The 6,946-nt window shown below is 43.4% G+C and overlaps 1 protein-coding gene across 1 annotated transcript in view; it reads right to left on the bottom strand.

Annotated features, from left to right (window-relative positions):
• SLC12A8 (solute carrier family 12 member 8) overlaps positions 1 to 1,263 on the bottom strand; it is a 59,220-nt gene extending 57,957 nt beyond the window's left edge. Inside the window, exon 1 of the mRNA XM_009640859.2 lies at positions 1,165 to 1,263. The gene's annotated coding sequence lies outside the window, so the exon portion shown is untranslated. The remainder of the gene's footprint in view (positions 1 to 1,164) is intronic.
• Between the last annotated feature and the right edge of the window lie 5,683 nt (positions 1,264 to 6,946).

Raw genomic sequence — 6,946 nt, 5'->3', positions numbered from 1 at the left:
GTGGGTCCTGGGGACTGTTGGATGGACCATGCGAAGACTGTCAGACCCGAACATCGAACATCCTGAACCATCGTTCGAGAAGACTTTGGATAGTCCACATGGTGTCACTCGGTGGATGGAGTCCGGAGGTGGATTTAAGAGAGTGAAGGAGGTGACAGAAGGTTATGTGGGATAAAACAAGTCAGGGAAAAATACCGGGGTGTCAAAGATCCAAACTTTGCCCCCAGAAACAGGGAAAGTGGCAGCACAGAGGTTGGTCAGCAAGCGAAGGTGTGAATTTGAAATGTCTGTGGGTCTGAGCAATCCCGTGAAATGTGGAAAGGATTGATTCTTAGTATAATGGATGTTAGTTATCACACACCTCTTCACGGTCGCCTTCAGTTGCCAGACATACCCATCTTTCCTAACACAGCAACGCACAAGCCCGCGTACGCACACAGCACGTGCTTTACGTGAGGACAGAACTGGGAATAAACCACACGATTTAGCTGATCGCATCGCTTAATGACCTACAGACAAACCCTAGATCGACAGTAAAATGGGCTGTTAGACGTAATGAGTGTGTTCTCAGACTCAGAGAATCACAGAATCATTGAGGTTGGAAAAGACCTTGAAGATCATCAAGTCCAACCGTTACCCTACCCCTGCCATTCCACCACTAAACCACGTCCTCAAGCACCTCATCTACCCAGCTTTTAAATACCCCCAGGGATGGGGGCTCGACCACTTCTCTGGGCAGCCTCTTTCCAGTGCTTGACAGGCCTTCTGGTGAAGAAATTTTTCGTAATATCCAATCTAAACCTGCCCTGGCACAACTTGAAGCAGTTTCCCCTTGTCCTATTGATTGTTACTTGGGAGAAGAGACCGACCCCTCCCTGGATCCCCCCTCCTGTCAGGCAGTTGTAGAGGGTGATAAGGTCTCCCCTCAGCCTCCTCTTCTCCAGGCTGAACAACCCCAGGTCCCTCACCCGCTCCTCATCAGCCTTGGGCTCCAGACGCCTCACCAGCTTCGTTGCCCTTCTCTGGACACGTTCCAGCAAAGAAGAGCCAGCCTTCTTCTGTTCAACTTCACTCATAGCTGTAAACTGGAAAGTACTTCGCTTTTAAAATGCATTTTACCTCATTTTGTTTGGCGCGTGTGTACAGCGGTTACCGATACAGTACCTGAGTGCCACCACAAACAACATTCTTGTTTCCAGTTCCTTAAAATGGACCTTCAGGCGGCACAGAGCGACTCCACGAGAGCCAGTGCTGCCCAAGGGCGTTTCCATACCTGACGGGGGGGCTCGCACTGTCCTCGTGGCTCATTTTCACGTAGCTGTGACACCCACCGCTCCAGCTGCGCGTTTGACTCGGTGACCCATCGTCCTGCTCGCTCTGATGCGACGCTGGGCTGTACGGTAACGGATACCATCTTAAGGAAAATCCTCCTTCTTGACTCCCAGTTTGGAGGAAAAGATCACTTTGGCACAGCAGTATCCTTGCACTTGCTTATCCGTCTTTCCGAGCTGTAACTTTCCCAGGCCGTCCTGCTCTGGCTGTAATTCGCTTTATAACAAAGCCGATTTCAGGGACTGGCAAGACAAATGGAAGAAAACACAGGACTTGAGAGAAAACAAACAAGTCATCCTTCAAGCTTCCGATGCCATCCTCTGCTTTGTTCTTACGCATCACTGCGTGGCCGGGATTACCTTGCAGCTACCCTAACGTATTCCCAGCACTCCTCGCCGCTGCTTTATCATCTCTCGTGACGCAGTTTATCTCGTGACAAGACAGACCGATTAAGGAAGCGCTGCTCCTGAAGAGCTTTCAGAGTGGAAAAATCATGTATCTTGAAGGGCCATTATTCATATTACAACACAATTTATTTTTTTAAAATAAATTACACTGCTAAAATAAATGGAATCCTCTTGGTTTCACTTAGGCCAGGCTAGTGCTTTTGATCTAACAGCAGTCACCAAAGCTCTGCTACTTCTGCCTCTCTGAAACGGCACTAATGACGGCATCTGACCACAAGAAAAAAAGCTACATGCAAATAAAAGTGAAAACTAATGTGTTCAGGGGCACGGCTTGCACTTCTACAGCTGGGCCAGCTTATCTCTCTCGGGCTGTGCAGCTGAGAGGTATTACCTCCTCTACATGAAGGCAGCTACGTACGAGCTACGGCCAAGGCACTGACCTATGTCAAAAAATATCAGGACAAAGCTTGATTTGGAGTAGGCACCCACATTTCTAGCCAAGAGGCTTGGAGGGTGCAGCCACTGGGCAAACAGAAGGCAAGCCGCTTGGCTACCAGCGGGGAGCAGCGTACAGGTATCACGCAGCAGCGTGCCGTGGCTCTCCCCTGTGAGACAGGTAGAGCTGCCCAGGGAGGTGGGCTCCAAGCGGGAAACACAGCAGCTCCTCGTACACCCAGCAAACAGCCAGAAGTAAGTACAAATAACGGAGGGAGGAACTGGATCCCATGCTTTTTGCATGGTGCACGTGGCTGCCAACACTGGCGATGGAGCCGAGGTAGTTGGCTAGATGTCGCTGTCGTTGGTGATGCAGTTGGCTGGAGCGCAAAAGATCCGCACACACCCCCAGTTTAAGACAGAACCGCACAGAATCATCGTATAGAACTTCTGCCAGCGACTCGTACGCATACGCACTCGACTGCCTTTGCAGTTGAAAAGCTAGAGCAGATGCTGCGGCAGGGACGTGAACGACCCCGGAGAGCGGCCCCGGTGTGACGGGGACGGACGCTGCGGAGGAGGCAACTTACCCGAGCGAGCAGGGCAGGGCTGCCGGCCTCCCAAAGGACAACACACACGGGCTCCGTTTTAACCCCCTGCTCCAGTGGAAAGCTCTCTTCTTTAAACTCCGTATCTTGGCAGCTACACAGACAAAAAAAGCAAACAATGTTCTATAGGAAACCATCTTCTGTGGGTTCGGCAAGCGCAGTGCAGACGATAACCAGCGAATCTGACACTCTTCTGGACTACCTGCCTAAACCAACTCACCTCCCCATCTCTCTGCCTTCATAAGTTGCTGCCTATTCTGGAGCTACAAAATAGTTTCTCCTGTGCAGTGCAAGAAAAAGACTAATTTCAGAGAGAGAGATTTTTTTCCAACCCCCTAAATAAACAAATAACCAATCAAATCATTTTAACAGAAAACTGTTTCCTTCTCCTAAAAAAAAAAAAAAAAAAAAAAAGCAAGCTAATTTAATGGCTTATATTTCTCACTCAACACAAAATGTAGGTTCTGGCAATTGTTTTTAACATCAAAATACTGAAAAATGTCTTCTTTTCAACATCACTTTACTATTGGACAATTCTAATCATAAAGTCAATAAGCAGAAACTATCAGCTTTGATTTCTTATTTCCACCTCATAATTAAAACAACTAAAAATGAGAATAACTGACATAAGCAGACAGAACTAAAGACAAGCAGGGTGGCCGACTATGCAGACACTGCTTGCTCGGGCGTATCGCAAACTGCACCCACACTTTAAAACTATTAAACGTGAAACCATTAACAGCAGTTACTGCACTGGCTGGATGTGAACATACCACGTTAAGCTCTTGACAGGCTCTTTTAAAAACAATATCAAAGTAGGCACAATAGAGTAATAGCGAAACAAAGTCGGACCGTCCCATTGCTGTATTCACGCCGTACCTCGTTAGTACGTAAAGGCGCTCCGAGGCAGCGGTGCCTCTGGCCTCAGGCAGCTAAGAGGGATGGAAGGGCAGCCTTCCTAAGCCCGATTTCAGGCAGTCCCTGCAGAAATGTTCCAGTTTAATCTGTTACTGCCTTGCGGCCGTGTGCGGCCATCTCCGCTCGGGCTGCTGGCCGTCGCCTGGGTAAGACACTAGAGCAAATCTCATGAGCGCCCTTTCTCTGCTGCCACACTAGGTCAGCTGGGTGGAACATCCTCAGAAGGGGTTTAGGCTAAGGCCAGGCGAAAAGCTCCTCCCGAAAAGCTCCTCTCCCACAGCTACCGCTGCCCAGAGGGGGTTCCCTGGGTGGCTGGTGGAGAGCGCCCAGGTCCTCCACCCTGTACCCACCAATGTCCCAGAGCTGCCCAGCTCTTCCTGCAGGACTCATCTGGTCGTGGCTCAGGTCTGAACACACAACTTCACTACATTTTTCTTCTCTTTCAAAGGTATTGTGGGACTTGCAACGTTCTCTTCTACAAAATTTGTTCTTGCACAAAGTAAAATCAACCGAGCCAGGCGTTTCACAAAACCCAAGTCTTTATCGGAAGGGACCCTACCAAATGATTCAGGGTAAACAATGCCTTTAACACATAAATAAATAAAGGCAAGAAAACTAAATTATCAGTAATTAATGCTATGGGGCACATTTCTGGTTTTGCAAGTGCAAAAATGCTATGATCTTCAATACTTTTTAAATATTTGCTTCAACGATAGACAAAACCTTGTAGCAAATAGAGTGCTACACACACTACAAAATTATGTAGCGCGCACATGGCGCATTCTCATCCGACAGACTTCAACATTTGAGTAACCAAGTTCACCTTTCTTACAACGGAGATTAAAATGAAGTCCCGATTCTCATTTACACGAGGAGTTGCTGGCACTGAAAAAACTCCCTCCAGCACAAACAAAAATCACAGAAGGAAAGCTGGCCTAACACTGGGTGTTCCTATTACAGCGATTCCAGTGCTGTCTTCTAAAACGACCAGGATTAAAATTAAGGTCAGATATTCTGTTTTCTATCATCAAAGGAGGCAAGAAGGATATCCAAAGGGGAAAAAAACCCAAATGAGTTTTGTATGTCTCAAATCAAATATTTAAATATTTCATTTCATTGCCGAAAGCATCCACTTCGGCTCTTGCACAACGATACATATCTTTACATGCTTTCATCTGCCTCATTAAGAAAGCAGATTCTGTCTGAAATTAGCTCTAACATGAAAAATGCTGCTAAGTCTATTCATAAAACAGTATTCTATATTTTTATTTTTCAAACAGCAAGTGACCACATTTAAAATGCATCATTTGCAAATATAAATTATCAAACTATTAGTTTAATTAAAAATAAAGCAAAAACATAACTTCCCTTAGTATCACAATACATAGAAGGGTATTATAAACCCCAAAAGACTAAGTTAACCATTAAGAAAACAATGTCAAAAGTGATGAAACTCATTAAGTCACTTAATGAATAAACCAATCCTAAGAATACAATACCATTCACCATGAGAATGTAAAAAAAAAAAAAAACCAAAAACCAAAAAGCAATCTTGTCACTGTATTATACAGATAAAACAATCCAATCCTTCATGCCACATTTTGTAAACCATGATATAAATTACACTCACAGTCAAATGAACAGGAAGAGTAACTCCCAAAATATTTTAAGTTGCTTTTAGGGCAGAAATAAAGGCAGAAATAGAATCATTTAAAATATATCAAGTTTAACCAAAAAAAAAAAAATAAATCATTTGGTCAAGCCTGCTATCCAAATAGTTTTGTTTCCTGCAAAACTATTTTTGTCTTTTTTGAATTATGAAATTTAAATGTTTCTTTTACGTATCCAATGTAAGCGATGTGTTGAGCTACATTAAAACCTTTTATCCGTGTGTCACTTTTGCCATGAGACTGGACATGTTTCATGTACCTACACACATACACACGCACACACACACAGACTCTCTGGATATCAGGAAATTCCTCATTTCACAGGAATAAAGGAGGACTAGCGTACTGATTTCTGTCAGAAACATAAGGAATATACAGATTCATACTTTTCAGGTTCCTACAAAGCCATCTCTCATGTATATACACACTCTTACTGATGGAATTCAGGTTACAGTCTTCTGCCTGATAACAAAGGGACGGAATAGATGTTGTAGGATAAAGAAATACTGCATAATCATTGAAATAAACCTATTATCTGAAATTTATCTATACGGCTTAATTTTTTTTTTTTTTTATTAATTGAAATACAAAGAAGGCATATCGACTTCAGGAAAATAACACTATATCAGAAAATGCACCGTAACAGTGTTCCACTATGGATATCATCAGGTTTTCCGTAACACAATTTCTTCTGTACACTAGATTTTGTACTAATTTCTCTATCTTCAAGTTCGTATTTCCAGATCCAATTCAGCACTACATAGTATGCCTTCAAAAGAAAAGGTCACTTGCTTTATTGAATACCAAGTTCCCTTCCAGACAGCATTAAAAGAGAGACAAGACTACACAAAATCCAGTATAATTCGTTTCTGACAATGAAAATTTCAACCCCTCATACTGTTGCAAAATTCCTCCTACTGAAATGCTTTACTACAATAATAATAATATTAATAATAATAAAAAGCATACATTACATATAAAAGATACCAGTGTACTAAAAGTGACAGAAGTGGACTAGCAAATCCTTCAAAGCACATATTATATAAATGACTAGCATTTAAAAACATTTTTTTTCTATAAAATGTAGGTCATATACATTTATAAATTGGGGGGGGGTTCTAAAGCAGTGACGACTGTTCAAATAGTTATGCTGCTCTGTACAGTCTAATACCTATTCAATTCAAACTATAAGTTTGACGTTTAGTTTATCGGAATAAACCCATCTCATCATCTCATAGCTCGTAATCTGAAAAATACGCAACTCAAATGAAGAGGTGACGTGTAAGTTCACGGTTTATCTGCATATGAAGTAAGAAGAGAACTACTCCTTTCTACTGGAGGCCCAAGTCTCATCAGTTCAGTATCAGGACTTAAAGACTCCAAATTTAAGCAGAGGAATTGTCAGGAATCAGCACAGAAGCAGAATAGTATCCCTCAGCGTTTAGAGACACAGCTATTCAACTTTTGCAGTCTTCCTCGTCTTGCAGAAGTGCAGCCAAGCCCTTCACTTCTTACTCAAACTGTGTGCGGATGACGCCATAGCTCTACAGACCGTCCCCTCTGTGACTGACATTGT

The sequence above is a fragment of the Egretta garzetta genome, unplaced genomic scaffold (genome assembly GCF_000687185.1).
Source record: "Egretta garzetta isolate BGI_Z169 unplaced genomic scaffold, ASM68718v1 scaffold326, whole genome shotgun sequence".
Lineage (NCBI taxonomy): Eukaryota > Metazoa > Chordata > Aves > Pelecaniformes > Ardeidae > Egretta > Egretta garzetta.
The sequence above is the reverse complement of the archived record's forward strand: the minus strand, read 5'-3'. Positions and strand labels throughout refer to the sequence as shown.